The sequence below is a fragment of the Ahaetulla prasina genome, chromosome 10 (genome assembly GCF_028640845.1).
Source record: "Ahaetulla prasina isolate Xishuangbanna chromosome 10, ASM2864084v1, whole genome shotgun sequence".
Classification (NCBI taxonomy): Eukaryota; Metazoa; Chordata; class Lepidosauria; order Squamata; family Colubridae; genus Ahaetulla; species Ahaetulla prasina.
The window spans coordinates 23,698,153-23,711,274 of record NC_080548.1 but is presented as its reverse complement, the minus strand read 5'-3'; the positions used below and the strand labels follow the sequence as shown (position 1 = coordinate 23,711,274).

The 13,122-nt window shown below is 43.2% G+C and overlaps 1 long non-coding RNA gene across 1 annotated transcript in view; it reads left to right on the top strand.

Moving 5' to 3' along the window:
- Window positions 1–12,644, top strand: part of LOC131204842 (uncharacterized) — a 33,813-nt gene extending 21,169 nt beyond the window's left edge. The window contains exons 2-5 of the long non-coding RNA XR_009156648.1: window positions 6,742–6,774; window positions 8,699–8,773; window positions 12,109–12,142; window positions 12,617–12,644. This is a non-coding gene — a long non-coding RNA (uncharacterized LOC131204842). The remainder of the gene's footprint in view (window positions 1–6,741; window positions 6,775–8,698; window positions 8,774–12,108; window positions 12,143–12,616) is intronic.
- Window positions 12,645–13,122: the final 478 nt, after the last annotated feature.

Below are 13,122 nucleotides of genomic sequence, written 5' to 3'. Positions count from 1 at the left end.
CTGGGCACAGATGCCAGGCAAAAAAGTTCAATAAACATTCCTGGGCAGGTTCTCCTGTGCCAGATGTCTAGTTTCCTCCTTTCCTTTTCTCTCATGGCGAAGAAGTTGAAACCTTTGGCTCTTGTACATGGAAAAAATAATAATTCTCCTCTTCCTTTTGGTTCTACACTGTATCAGAACCTCTATTAACTGCCCTTTTCTCTGGTTGGTTACAGTTTAAGTCAGTGCAGGTTAAATGTCCCATGTGAATGCTGCCACATTATTATGGCTGGTATCTAGACCAGGGGTCCCCAACCTTGGCAAATTTGTGGGCTTCAACTCTCAGAGTTCCTCAGCCAGCTTAGCTGGAGAACTCTGATCTAGACCATGGGTGTCAAACTGCAGGCCCGCGGGCCGGATCTGGCCCACAAGGTGCTTAGATTTGGCCCATGGGGCTGCCCTAGAAATAGCAAAGGACCAGCCCGCAGTGTCTCTGCCAACATGCAGAGCAGCCCTCCCTGGCTCCGTTTTTTCTGTGAGAGGGCTGCTGGAGGATTCCTCCCAGCCCCGCCCGGGCCACCACAGGTGTCCCTTGACACAAGTGATGTGAAGCTGGCCATGGCCACCCTGGCCACGGCTATCTGGCTCCCCAAGGTCAAACACAACCCTGATGCGGCCCTCAATGAAATCGAGTTTGACACCCCTGATCTAGACTCTCTCCCCTCCCTCCCAGATACTCCTGCTTGGTCCTACATTTAGATGGGGGAGGGAGGGATATTAGAGGACCAATACCATTAAGGGGGTGTCAAATGGCCAAACCATTAACTTTTTTTCTTTCTTGTTGTGAAAAATAGGTAGCATTTTTTTTTCCGTAAAAAAGTTTTATTTTTACAATCATATCAAACAGCTCATCCAATGTACAATTATATACAATTAGTCGGGCTTGCCCAGTCACCACCCCCCTTTTTAACACTCTTCCCTCTTCTACCTTCTTTTACTTTCCAGACCTTCCTCTCCTTCTCTTATCTACATCCTCTCCTCCCTCCACCCTACACCTTCCTTCTCCCTCTTCTACCCCTCTTCCTTCCTCTTCTCCTCTTTCCTACCTCCTACTAGGTAGCATTTTTATCGGTGGTGGGTTTCTACCAGTTCACCCTGGTTCGGGTGAACTGGTAGTTGCGGCAGCAGGAGGCTCCGTCCACCCGTCCGGACATTATCACGGATGCTCTGCGCATGTGCAAAAGGTTCTGCACCAGAGGTGGGTTTCCACAGGTTCTGACCAGTTCTGAAGAACCGGTAGTGGAAATTTTGAGTAGTTTGGAGAACTGGCAGTAAAAATTCTGACTGGCCCCGCCCTCATCTATTCTCTGCCTCCCGAGTCCCAGCTGATCGGGAGGAAATGGGGATTTTGCAGTAACCTTCCCCTGGAGTGGGGAGGGAATGGGGATTTTACAGTATCCTTCCTCTGGAGCAGGGAGGGAATGGAGATTTTACAGTATCCTTCCCCTGCCATGCCCACCAAGCCATGCCACGCCCACCAAGCCACACCGACAGAACCGGTATTAAAAATCTTTGAAACCCACCACTGTTCTGCACATGTGCAGAAGGGCCACGTGCGAGCGAGCATGCCGCTCCCAGTTCCAAACTGATAGCCGCAGATTTGTATGTTCAAATGATAATATGTTTAGAAACGAAAAGGTCTTCTTAGCAGTGGTGGGTTGTCCCCGGTTCAGATCGGTTCTATAGAACAGGTAGTAAAACCGAGCGGGGGGGAGGCTCCGCCCACTGACCCAAATATCATCAAAACTCTTCTGCGCATGCAGGCACAATGCGAACCGGTAGCAAAGGTAAGTAAAATCCACCTCTGCTTCTTAGCATCGGCATCCCCATCAGTAGCAACAGCTGTAGCTGGATATTTCAGTCAACCAACGGTTTTAAATCCAGGACTGCCTGTACTGCTTCTATCAAAGCTCAAAGACCTTCCAATTTAATTCTGTTCCTGTTTTAAGTTCAGTTCCACGATGTCCTAATTGGGTTTTCAGATGCCAGTCCTTGGAAGCCAGGCTGGCAGTGTTCATGCAAAGACGGCCATCTTGGGAGAACCTTAAGGAGGGGGATTTCTATGTAAATGGTGCCCCCTCCCTTCCCCCCCCATTGCTCACCCCCAGCAATTCAAAAGGAAGATTTTGTTCTTCGATTGCATAGCGCAAATAGGGTTAAAACTGCAGAAATTCTCATGGATAAAGATGACGGAAGTGGAATGTCTAGAGTTAAGCAGAAATATTCTGCAGTGCAACGTTTTCTCAAAAGTCCCATTTCTGTAGGATGTTGGCCAACTGTTTCTAACTTCATTGCAGATTTCCAAAAGAGGATTTTATTGGCTGGCCTCATCCAGCTAGTGCAAATGACTTTTTAAGATCAAACTAAGGGGGGGAAAAACAACCTTCAATAAATGAAAACTATCTAGGCTTACCAACAGCCACTAGATTTTTAACTGACTTAGTTAAATAGTAATAGCACTTAGATTTTTATGCCACTCCATTGTGCTTTACAGCACTCTCTAAGCGATTTACAAAGTAAGTTTATTGCCCCCAATAATCTGGGTCATCATTTTACTGACCTCGGAAGGACAGAAGCCTGAGTGAACTCATCATCAGGATCAAACTCCTGGCTGTGGGCAGAGTTAGCCTGTGATATTGCATTCTTACCCCTGTGCCACCATGTATCTTTCAAAATCTATTGTGAGCCAGTTTGAGATTAATGGTTAAGGCACCAAACTAGAAACTAGGAAACTCTGAATTCTAGTCCTGCGTTAAGCATGAAGCTAGCTGGGTATTGTGGTCGGACAGTGAGGAGGCTGGGGAGGACAATGGGTCAGTCCTGAAATCACAGGAAAGCCCGGATGAGGGTTCTGCGTCAGAGGCAGAGATGGGGCCAGGGCCATCTGGGAGCGATGTGCAGACACCGGAGCCTCCAGAGGTGGACAGCAGAGAGGCAGAGGAAGAGGAGGAGCCTGTTCCTAGTGCACACATGCGAAGAGCTGCCAGAAGGCAAGAACAACCCAGATTCCACCCCGCAAGGGATTATGGGATTGTTAAAGGAAGATGATGATAATGTATCTTTTGACTAGATATTGACTGGATCCTTGTATGGATGCAACAACAACTATTAAAATAGAGAATAGCAATACTGTGTTTTCCTAATGTAAGCTTGGAGCTTAAAGCAATATTTTTCAACCTTGGCCACTTGAAGATGTGTCGACTTCAGCTCCTTGAATTCCCCAGCCAGTTTAATGTTAATATGTGAATCCACCCTGCTGAAATTAGAGAACTTAATTTTTAAACATTGTACAGTAGTTCTTATTTGGATGGATAACCGTTACTACTCGCAGCTGCGCGAGTACTAACGGGAGCCACTCGTGGCTCCCACGTAACACCACTGCTGCGCAGTCTGCACTGGCTTCCTGTGGTCTTTCGGGTGCGCTTCAAGATTTTGGTTACTACCTTTAAAGCGCTCCATGGCTTAGGACCCGGGTACTTACGAGACCGCCTGCTGTTACCTTATGCCTCCCACCGACCCGTACGCTCACACAGAGAGGGTCTTCTCAGGGTGCCGTCCGCCAAACAGTGTCGGCTGGCGGCCCCCAGGAGTAGGGCCTTCTCTGTTGGAGCTCCGACGCTCTGGAACGAACTTCCCCCTGGCTTACGCCAAGTGCCTGATCTTCGGACCTTTCGCCGTGAGCTAAAAACACACTTATTTATTCAAGCGGAACTGGCATAATAGTTTTTACTATTTTAAATTGGGTTTTTTATTGTTTTGGGGTTTTAAATTTTTAAATTTTAATGTCGGCCTTTTTTGTAATTTGCTTTGTTTTAAATTCTGGTTTTAATTGTATATATATTGAGTTTTATCCTTGGCTGTACACCGCCCTGAGTCCTTCGGGAGAAGGGCGGTATAAAAATCTAATAAATAATAATAATAATAATAATAACCAACATACCTGGGCTTCAAAAGGTCGGTCGAAAACCTAGGATTGATGTGCATGGCTTGCAAATCTTGATTAATTTGAACCTTGGGAAGATTTTACAGTACTAGCCTGGTGTTCTTAATTAGCTTCAATCATCAGCATGAATGTAGCAGAGGGGCCAATTTAGTGAATTTGTCAAAATCGTTATATGAACTTGTTCATTGAATAGGCCAGGGGTGAAATCCAGCAGAACCGGCAGCAGAAATTTTGAGTAGTTCGGAGAACCGGCAAATACTACCTCAGGCTGGCCCCAAAATGGGGTGGGAATGGGGATTTTGCAGTAACTTTCCCCTGGGGCGGGGTAGGAGTGGGGATTTTGCAGTATCCTTCCCCTGGAGCGGGATGGGAATGGAGAGTCTGCAGTATCCTTCCCCTGGAGCGGGGTGGGAATGGAGATTTTGCAGTATCCTTCCCCTGGAGCGGGGTGGGAATGGGAATTTTGCACTATCCTTTCCCCTGGAGTGGGGAGGGAGTGGGGATTTTGCAGTATCCTTCCCCTGCCACTCCAACCAAGCCACACCACGCCCACCAAGCCATGCCCACACAAGTGGTAGTTAAAAAATTTGGATTTCACCACTGGAATAGGCTTAATATTCTGGGGAGAATGGAGAACTGCAGCAAGCAACCCTGCCTTTATTTATTTATTACACAAATTTATATGAACTGCCCGACTCAAGACACAGTGACACACACATCTCACACACACATGGGGTTAAACCTATTTTAGGACTTAAGAGTTTGGCCTTTTATGTTCCCACTTTGTTGTGTGGTGAGAAAACTTACTGCTGGTTTTTGACAACCGCAGTCAGCGATTTAGCCCTTGAGCTTCCTAAACTCAACAATACTGTTGATCCAGCTCAGAGGCTTCACTGCGAAATCTCGTTTAGCTCCTTTGATCAAATGGAACTAACCTAAGGTGCAAGGCAGAAGTGTTAAAAGAATTTGTTGCATTGTTTTATGTATCATTTTTAGAAATGTATTTATTTATTTATTTATCAAACGGCATGATAAACTTCTCCTTAAACTAACGTCCTATGGCATCTCAGGACCCCTCCACAAATGGATATCTGCTTTTCTGTCTAACAGACAACAAGTGGTCAAAATTGGCAATGCTTTATCAAATCCTGTTCCTGTCAAGAGTGGCGTTCCTCAAGGCAGCGTCCTTGGACCAACACTCTTTATACTATACATTAATGATCTTTGTGACCATATCTCAAGTAATTGTGTTCTCTTTGCTGACGATGTCAAACTATTTAACACCACAGACAACACTTCTATCATTCAAAACGACCTTGACCATCTAACCGCTTGGTCTAAAAATTGGCAGCTCCAAATTTCAACCAGCAAATGCTCAGTCTTACATATAGGAAAAAAGAACCCAAAAACTAAGTACATACTAGATGGACATTACCTTACAGACGACCCCCATCCCGTTAAAGACCTTGGAGTTTTCATGTCAAATGATCTAAGTGCCAAAGCCCACTGCAACTACATAGCAAAAAAAGCTCTAAGAGTTGTAAACCTAATTTTGCGTAGCTTCTTTTCCAAAAACACCACACTACTAACCAGAGCATATAAAACATTTGCTAGACCAATTCTAGAATACAGCTCACCTGTTTGGAACCCTCACCACATCTCTGACATCAATACAATTGAACGTGTCCAGAAATATTTTACAAGAAGAGTTCTCCATTCCTCTGAAAACAACAAAATACCTTATCCCACCAGACTTGAAATCCTAGGCTTAGAAAACTTGGAACTCCGTCGCCTTCGACAAGACCTAAGTTTAACTCACAGAATCATCTATTGTAATGTCCTTCCTGTCAAAGACTACTTCAGCTTTAATTGCAATAATACAAGGGCAACCAATAGATTTAAACTTAATGTTAACCGCTTTAATCTAGATTGCAGAAAATATGACTTCTGCAACAGAATCATCAGTGCTTGGAATACTTTACCTGACTCTGTGGTCTCTTCCCATAATCCTAAAAGCTTTAACCAAAAACTTTCTACTATTGACCTCACCCCATTCCTAAGAGGACCATAAGGGGCGTGCATAAGCGCACAAACGTGCCTACTGTTCCTGTCCTATTGTTTTTCTTTTCTTCTTCCTATATATGTTTATATGGTTATATACTATATAATCTTTTTGTATGATATTGTGACAAAATAAATAAATAAAAATAAATAAATAAATTATTTAAGACTACCGAATATCTAGTGTTGATTTCCTCACTAGTTTTGGGGAAATGGCTGCTTTTGGCCCGTCGTATTGTGTTTGCTCGTTTCTTTTGTGTAGAGATTAGCCAAATTCTCCACTTGAGAGAGTAATGGAGCATTGCTGATAGACAAATGGATTGAAGGATGAATGAGGTTAAATATTGCAATAGTGTTGCCCTAAGGGCAGAGCTGCGATTTGGATCTGTTGACAGGTAGATTATGTGCTTTGTTTACTTCTGGGAATCCAGAAAACTGAAGAGATATGAGAAACGAAGAATCCAACCAGATATGGTTAACTCTACCGCCACCTAGCTACTAACCGATGGTATGGCACTATCCATGCAAAGCAGGCGAATGAACCCAGAAGAATGGCATTTAAGCCAAAGCTTGTCGCAAAGTATAAAGGAATGACTTCACCCAATCAATACTCAACCAAAACAAAGTTATTGAAATAAAATATTTAGTGGCTTTGCCTGATCACTGTATTTTGACTCTATGCTCTCTTTACTCCTCAGAGACCAGCGAGCCCGTCGACCCCTTCAGTTATGGTGAGTGGTGTTAATTGAAAAGTTGCAGATAATGGTCCACATGGGTGGAAGGAGGTTTGGAGTTTCTTTCTTCAAGAAATCAAAAAAAAAAAAAAGGGGGGAATGGCTTGAGGCGATGGATGGGCAATCCATGTTCCTGATAGGAATATGCTGGAATGGTCACAAACATCTGACTTTTTTTAAAGTTTTATTGATTTTCTATTGTTTACATTTTGTTAGTGCATAATAAACATTGTGTTGTCTGGGTTATTTTATTTGCTTAGCAGTAGAGATCAGAGTGTGGTTTCAGCAGGTTCTGACCAGTTCTGGAGAATCGGTAGCGGAAATTTTGAGTAGTTCGGAGAACCGGTAGTAAAAATTCTGATTGGCCCTGCCCCCATCTAGTCTCTGCCTCCCAAGTCCCAGCTGATCGGGAGGAAATGGGGATTTTGCAGTAACCTTCCCTGGGAGTCGGGTGGGAATGGAGATTTTATAGTAACCTTCCCATGCCACGCCCACCAAGCCATGCCACGCCCACCAAGCCACACCCAGAGAACCGATAGTAAAACATTTTGAAACCCACCACTGGTACAGATTACATTCTTATTCTCTACCCCTTTTTTTCCAACCACTGGTAGAATAAGTTCCACGTTTGATAATATTCTGTATCTTCTTTCTGTTCAATCTTTAATGCAAGTCTGCCCTTTTCTGCACAATCTAGTATCTTCTTAATGAGCTCTTTGTCTTGTGGTATTTCTTCGTGTTTCCAATATTGTGCAAGTATAATCCTTGCTGCTTTTAATACATGCAAATTTTTTTTTCAGGCAACATTTTTTATTTTCCATAATAATTCCCACAATTTGACCAGTGTACAATACAATCACTTATCCAACTATCGATCCTATACTCAAATTATGCTCAATCAGGCCTGCTTGACCGCCACTCCCTCCCTTAATCCTTTCTACCCTTCTCATCCTTCTTCGACTTTCCCCACCATCCTTCTCCTCGCTTTCCTACTTCCCTTCCTCTTTCCCACTTCTCACTACCATCCTTTCTAACCCTCTATCTTCTCCTCCTTCTTCTCCCTATCCTTTCTTCTCCTCCTTCTTTCCTACCTACCTACCTGCCTACCTACTTTCTTCCTTCTTTACTCCTCTTTCCTTACCCTTTCCTTCGGAGTGGTTACCGAGCAGTCCCGACTTTACACCATTCAACTTGTTTAATTCTACCATTATTCCTGTACAATGGCAATCAATCAATTTATAATCTTCCCTCCCCCCATTTCCCCGAGACTTCCCAGAACAGAATACAGGGTATTGTAACTAATGAACATAATCTAAAATATAACATAAAACATATTCCATTTCACACCATCACACCATCACACTATCAATTCCCTTCTTTCTTAAACTCTAATACATAGCAATTCCTAACTTCACTCAAAAACTAATTGATATTTTTTAATCTGATACTTATTTTGAATATAATCAATCCACTTTCTCCATTCCAAAATATATTTTTCTTGTGTACAGTCTTTCAAGTAGGCAGAAATTTTTGCCATTTCTGCTAAATTTGATACTTTACTAATCCATTCTCCAATTGTAGGTAAGTCTTCTTTCTTCCAATATTGTGCAATCAATAGTCTTGCAGCAGTTATTAAATTCGAAATCAGTTTTGCCTCTATAACAGTGCAATCTGGAATTATTCCTAATAAAAAGAACTGTGGAACAAACTTGATCTTCTTTTTCAAAATGTTCTGCATAATCCACCATATTTTAATCCAAAAAGCTTTAAAATACATGCAATATTAAAGAGATATTTCGTTTATCAAATTTTGCCTGGCGTTATACCTAATAGAAAAAAAATTCACGTTTAAAATCGACATGTTCTCTCGTCATCTTCTCACAAACGCCTGACTTTTGAACCTCCCTATTTCCCCTTACAGATTATGATACATTGCGCTTGGTGGGGATGGTCCTGGCCTGCATCATGTTTGTGCTGGGAATCTTGATAGCACTGAGTGAGTCGCTTTCTTTTTGATGCCTGCATCTTTTTTGCATGCTCGGATCTGATTTTAATTGGCCTCTAGGAATCCCATCCCGACTTCGTCTTCTCTTTCCTAACTCCTGGACTCCTTGGGAAAAGATCCTACTTTGTGTATGTGCGTACGGCCAGGGGTGGGCTGCTGGGGGTTTGCAGGGGTTCGGGAGAACCTCTAGCTAAGATTCTGTGCAGTTCGGATAACCCCCCCAAATTCCACTCCTGGCTGGCCCTGCCTGCCCCTTCCCTCCCCTCCCAGGAGTCTCCACGCAGCCCGTTTTTTTTTTTTCATTTAAATCCCGCCCTTCTCCGAAGACTCAGGGCGGCTTACACTATGTCAAGCAATATTCTGTATCTTCTTTCTGTTCAATCTTTAATGCAAGTCTGCCCTTTTCTGCACAATCTAGTATCTTCTTAATGAGCTCTTTGTCTTGTGGTATTTCTTCGTGTTTCCAATATTGTGCAAGTATAATCCTTGCTGCTTTTAATACATGCAAATTTTTTTTTCAGGCAACATTTTTTATTTTCCATAATAATTCCCACAATTTGACCAGTGTACAATACAATCACTTATCCAACAATCGATCCTATACTCAAATGGCATAGGGCCGGGCTATTTACGGGACCGCCTACTGCTACCAAATACCTTCGACCTGCTAAGGCCTCACAGAGAGGACTCCTCAGGTGCCGTCAGCTAGGCAGTGCTGCCTGGCGACACCCAGGAAGGGCCTTCTGTGGGGGCTCCACCCTCTGGAACGAACTCCTCCAGGACTTCAACTCGACCTCCCAACCTTTCTTTCATAGCTTAAACGACTTATTCATCTGCGCGGGACTGGATTAGATTTTAAAGTTATTGGTTTTAAGGGGTTTTTTATTATTTATATTGTTTTTAAATTCGGCAATAGAATAAGTTTTTTAATTGTTGTTTTTTAATTTGTATTTATATGTATTTTAACTGCCTGTGAACCGCCCTGAGTCCTTAGGGAGACAGGGCGGTATATAAATTTGAAAAATAAATAAATAAATAAATAAATTATGCTCAATCAGGCCTGCTTGACCGCCACTCCCTCCCTTAATCCTTTCTACCCTTCTCATCCTTCTTCGACTTTCCCCACCATCCTTCTCCTCGCTTTCCTACTTCCCCTCCTCTTTCCCACTTCTCACTACCATCCTTTCTAACCCTCTATCTTCTCCTCCTTCTTCTCCCCTATCCTTTCTTCTCCTCCTTCTTTCCTACCTACCTACCTGCCTACCTACTTTCTTCCTTCTTTACTCCTCTTTCCTTACCCTTTCCCTTCGGGAGTGGTTACCGAGCAGTCCCGACTTTACACCATTCCAACTTGTTTAATTCTACCATTATTCCTGTACAATGGCAATCAATCAATTTATAATCTTCCCCCTCCCCCCCCTTTCCCCCACCCCAAGACTTCCCAGAACAGAATACAGGGTATTGTAACTAACAAACATAATCTAAAATATAACATAAAACATATTCCATTTCATCACACCATCACACTATCATCACACCATCACACCATCACACTATCAATTCCCTTCTTTCTTAAACTCTAATACATAGCAATTCCTAACTTCACTCAAAAACTAATTGATATTTTTTAATCTGATACTTATTTTGAATATAATCGATCCACTTTCTCCATTCCAAAATATATTTTTCTTGTGTACAGTCTTTCAAGTAGGCAGAAATTTTTGCCATTTCTGCTAAATTTGATACTTTACTAATCCATTCTCCAATTGTAGGTAAGTCTTCTTTCTTCCAATATTGTGCAATCAATAGTCTTGCAGCAGTTATTAAATTCAAAATCAGTTTTGTCTCTATAACAGTGCAATCTGGAATTATTCCTAATAAAAAGAACTGTGGAACAAACTTGATCTTCTTTTTCAAAATGTTCTGCATAATCCACCATATTTTAATCCAAAAAGCTTTAAAATACATGCAATATTAAAGAGATATTTCGTTTATCAAATTTTGCCTGGCGTTATACCTAATAGAAAAAAAGTTCACGTTTAAAATCGACATGTTCTCTCGTCATCTTCTCACAAACGCCTGACTTTTGAACCTCCCTATTTCCCCTTACAGATTATGATACATTGCGCTTGGTGGGGATGGTCCTGGCCTGCATCATGTTTGTGCTGGGAATCTTGATAGCACTGAGTGAGTCGCTTTCTTTTTGATGCCTGCATCTTTTTTGCATGCTCGGATCTGATTTTAATTGGTCTCTAGGAATCCCATCCTGACTTCGTCTTCTCTTTCCTAACTCCTGGACTCCTTGGGAAAAGATCCTACTTTGTGTATGTGCGTACGGCCAGGGGTGGGCTGCTGGGGGTTTGCAGGGGTTCGGGAGAACCTCTAGCTAAGATTCTGTGCAGTTCGGAGAACCCCCCCAAATCCCACTCCTGGCTGGCCCTGCCTGCCCCTTCCCTCCCCTCCCAGGAGTCTCCACGCAGCCCGTTTTTTTTTTTTCATTTAAATCCCGCCCTTCTCCGAAGACTCAGGGCGGCTTACACTATGTCAAGCAATAGTCTTCATCCCTTTGTATATTATATACAAAGTCCCCAACAATCTGGGTCCTCATTTTACCTACCTTATAAAGGATGGAAGGTTGAGACAACCTTGGGCCTGGTGGGGCTTGAACCTGCAGTAATTGCAAGCAGCTGCTGTTAATAACCTACTGCATTAGTCTGTTGAGCCACCAGAGGTTTTGGATTGCAGGTAAGTGCAGGCCTACCAGAAGTTCAGTAAGGCTGGAAACGGGCCCATTTCCAGCCTACAGAGAGCCTCCGGAGTCTGGGGAGGCCGTTTTTGCCCTCCTGGAAGCTCGAGGAAAGCCTCAGGAGCCCAGGGATGGCAAAAACATCCCCCCCACACACGCTGTGGTATAGGAGGCTGACTAGGCCATGCCCACCATGCCCACGCCCACCCAGCAACCAGGCAGAGAATCCCTTGCTAACATTTTTGAAGCCCACCCCTGCATACGGGTGTGTTCATGAGTACCGCTTGCAGACTTATTACTGAAATGCAAAAACCTTGCTCGATGCAACGCAGAGTCCATTTCTTTTGTGTTTCTTAGGAAAATAGTGCAAATGGGAAAACAAATGTTTTTCTCACTTTTTTTTTCTTTCGGCATTCTAAGTCTTCTGGTGCCCGTCCCTTCCTCCCTGAATATTCTGAAGATATGAATGCAGATGCCCCTGTCCACACACCCTACTTATAGTCCCCATTCTTGATTTCCTGATTGCATTACCTGAGCCTTGTTTCTTCCTGTCTCACTTTACCCCTTTTCTCTTTTACAGGTAAAAAATTCAGATGCAAAAAATCGGACCCTGGGTAGGTACTTTCCTTCCTTCCTTCCTTCCTTCCTTCCTTCCTTCCTTCCTTCCTTCCTTCCTTCCTTCCTTCCTTCCTCCCTTCTCTTCCTTCCTCAACCAAGTTTTGTTACCCTTGAAATCAGAGGTGAAATCCAGCAGGTCCTGACAGGTTCTGGAGAACCGGTAGCGGAAATTTTGAGGAGTTCGGAGAACTGGCAAATACCACCTCCAGCTGGTCCCAAAGTGGGGAGGGAAGGGGGATTTTGCAATAGCCTTCCCCCAGGAGTGGGGAGGGAATGGGGATTTTGCAGTATCCTTCGCCCAGGAGTGGGATGGAAATGGAGATTTTGCAGTATCCTTTCCCTACCACGCCCACCAAGCCACACCCACAGAACCAGTAGTAAAAAAAAAAAGAATTACACCACTCCCCTGAAATATTCTTCCCTTCTTGCTTATCTTCACTGATTTCCTTTGTGTTTCTTTTCTTTGGCAGAATGTCAGATCCCAGGGCGACAGGGAAGAGCCCCAGTAAGTGTTGCAACGTTGGGGGGAGAGGAAGGCTCACTGGCATGCTTGTATAACTCTGCATAATTTTACCTGAGGTTGTGTTAACATTGCATGTTTAGCCTGGATTTTGACTCAGTGCAGAACTAACACAGGGGAAGAATTCACATAGCATTCCAGTTTAGCTTCATATAGAAATGGTAAAGCTGTTAACCTAATTAAGTACGTTGACTGGACATATATTACTAAGCAAGAACATGTTTTATTGTTGCAACCGTAGGTCGTAAGGATGCAACGCAAAATAAATACAATAGAGTAAAATAATAAAGAGTTTTAAATATAAAGTGGGCAAAACGCGGTGAAACCAGGACTATGGTGAGGAATGGGAAATAAAATTCGGAATTTGAATGGCAACCAAAGCAAAGTGGCAAACTGATTAACTAACAGTTGAGAACACCCTTACAAGAAGATGATGCAAAACTGTTCCTTGCATTT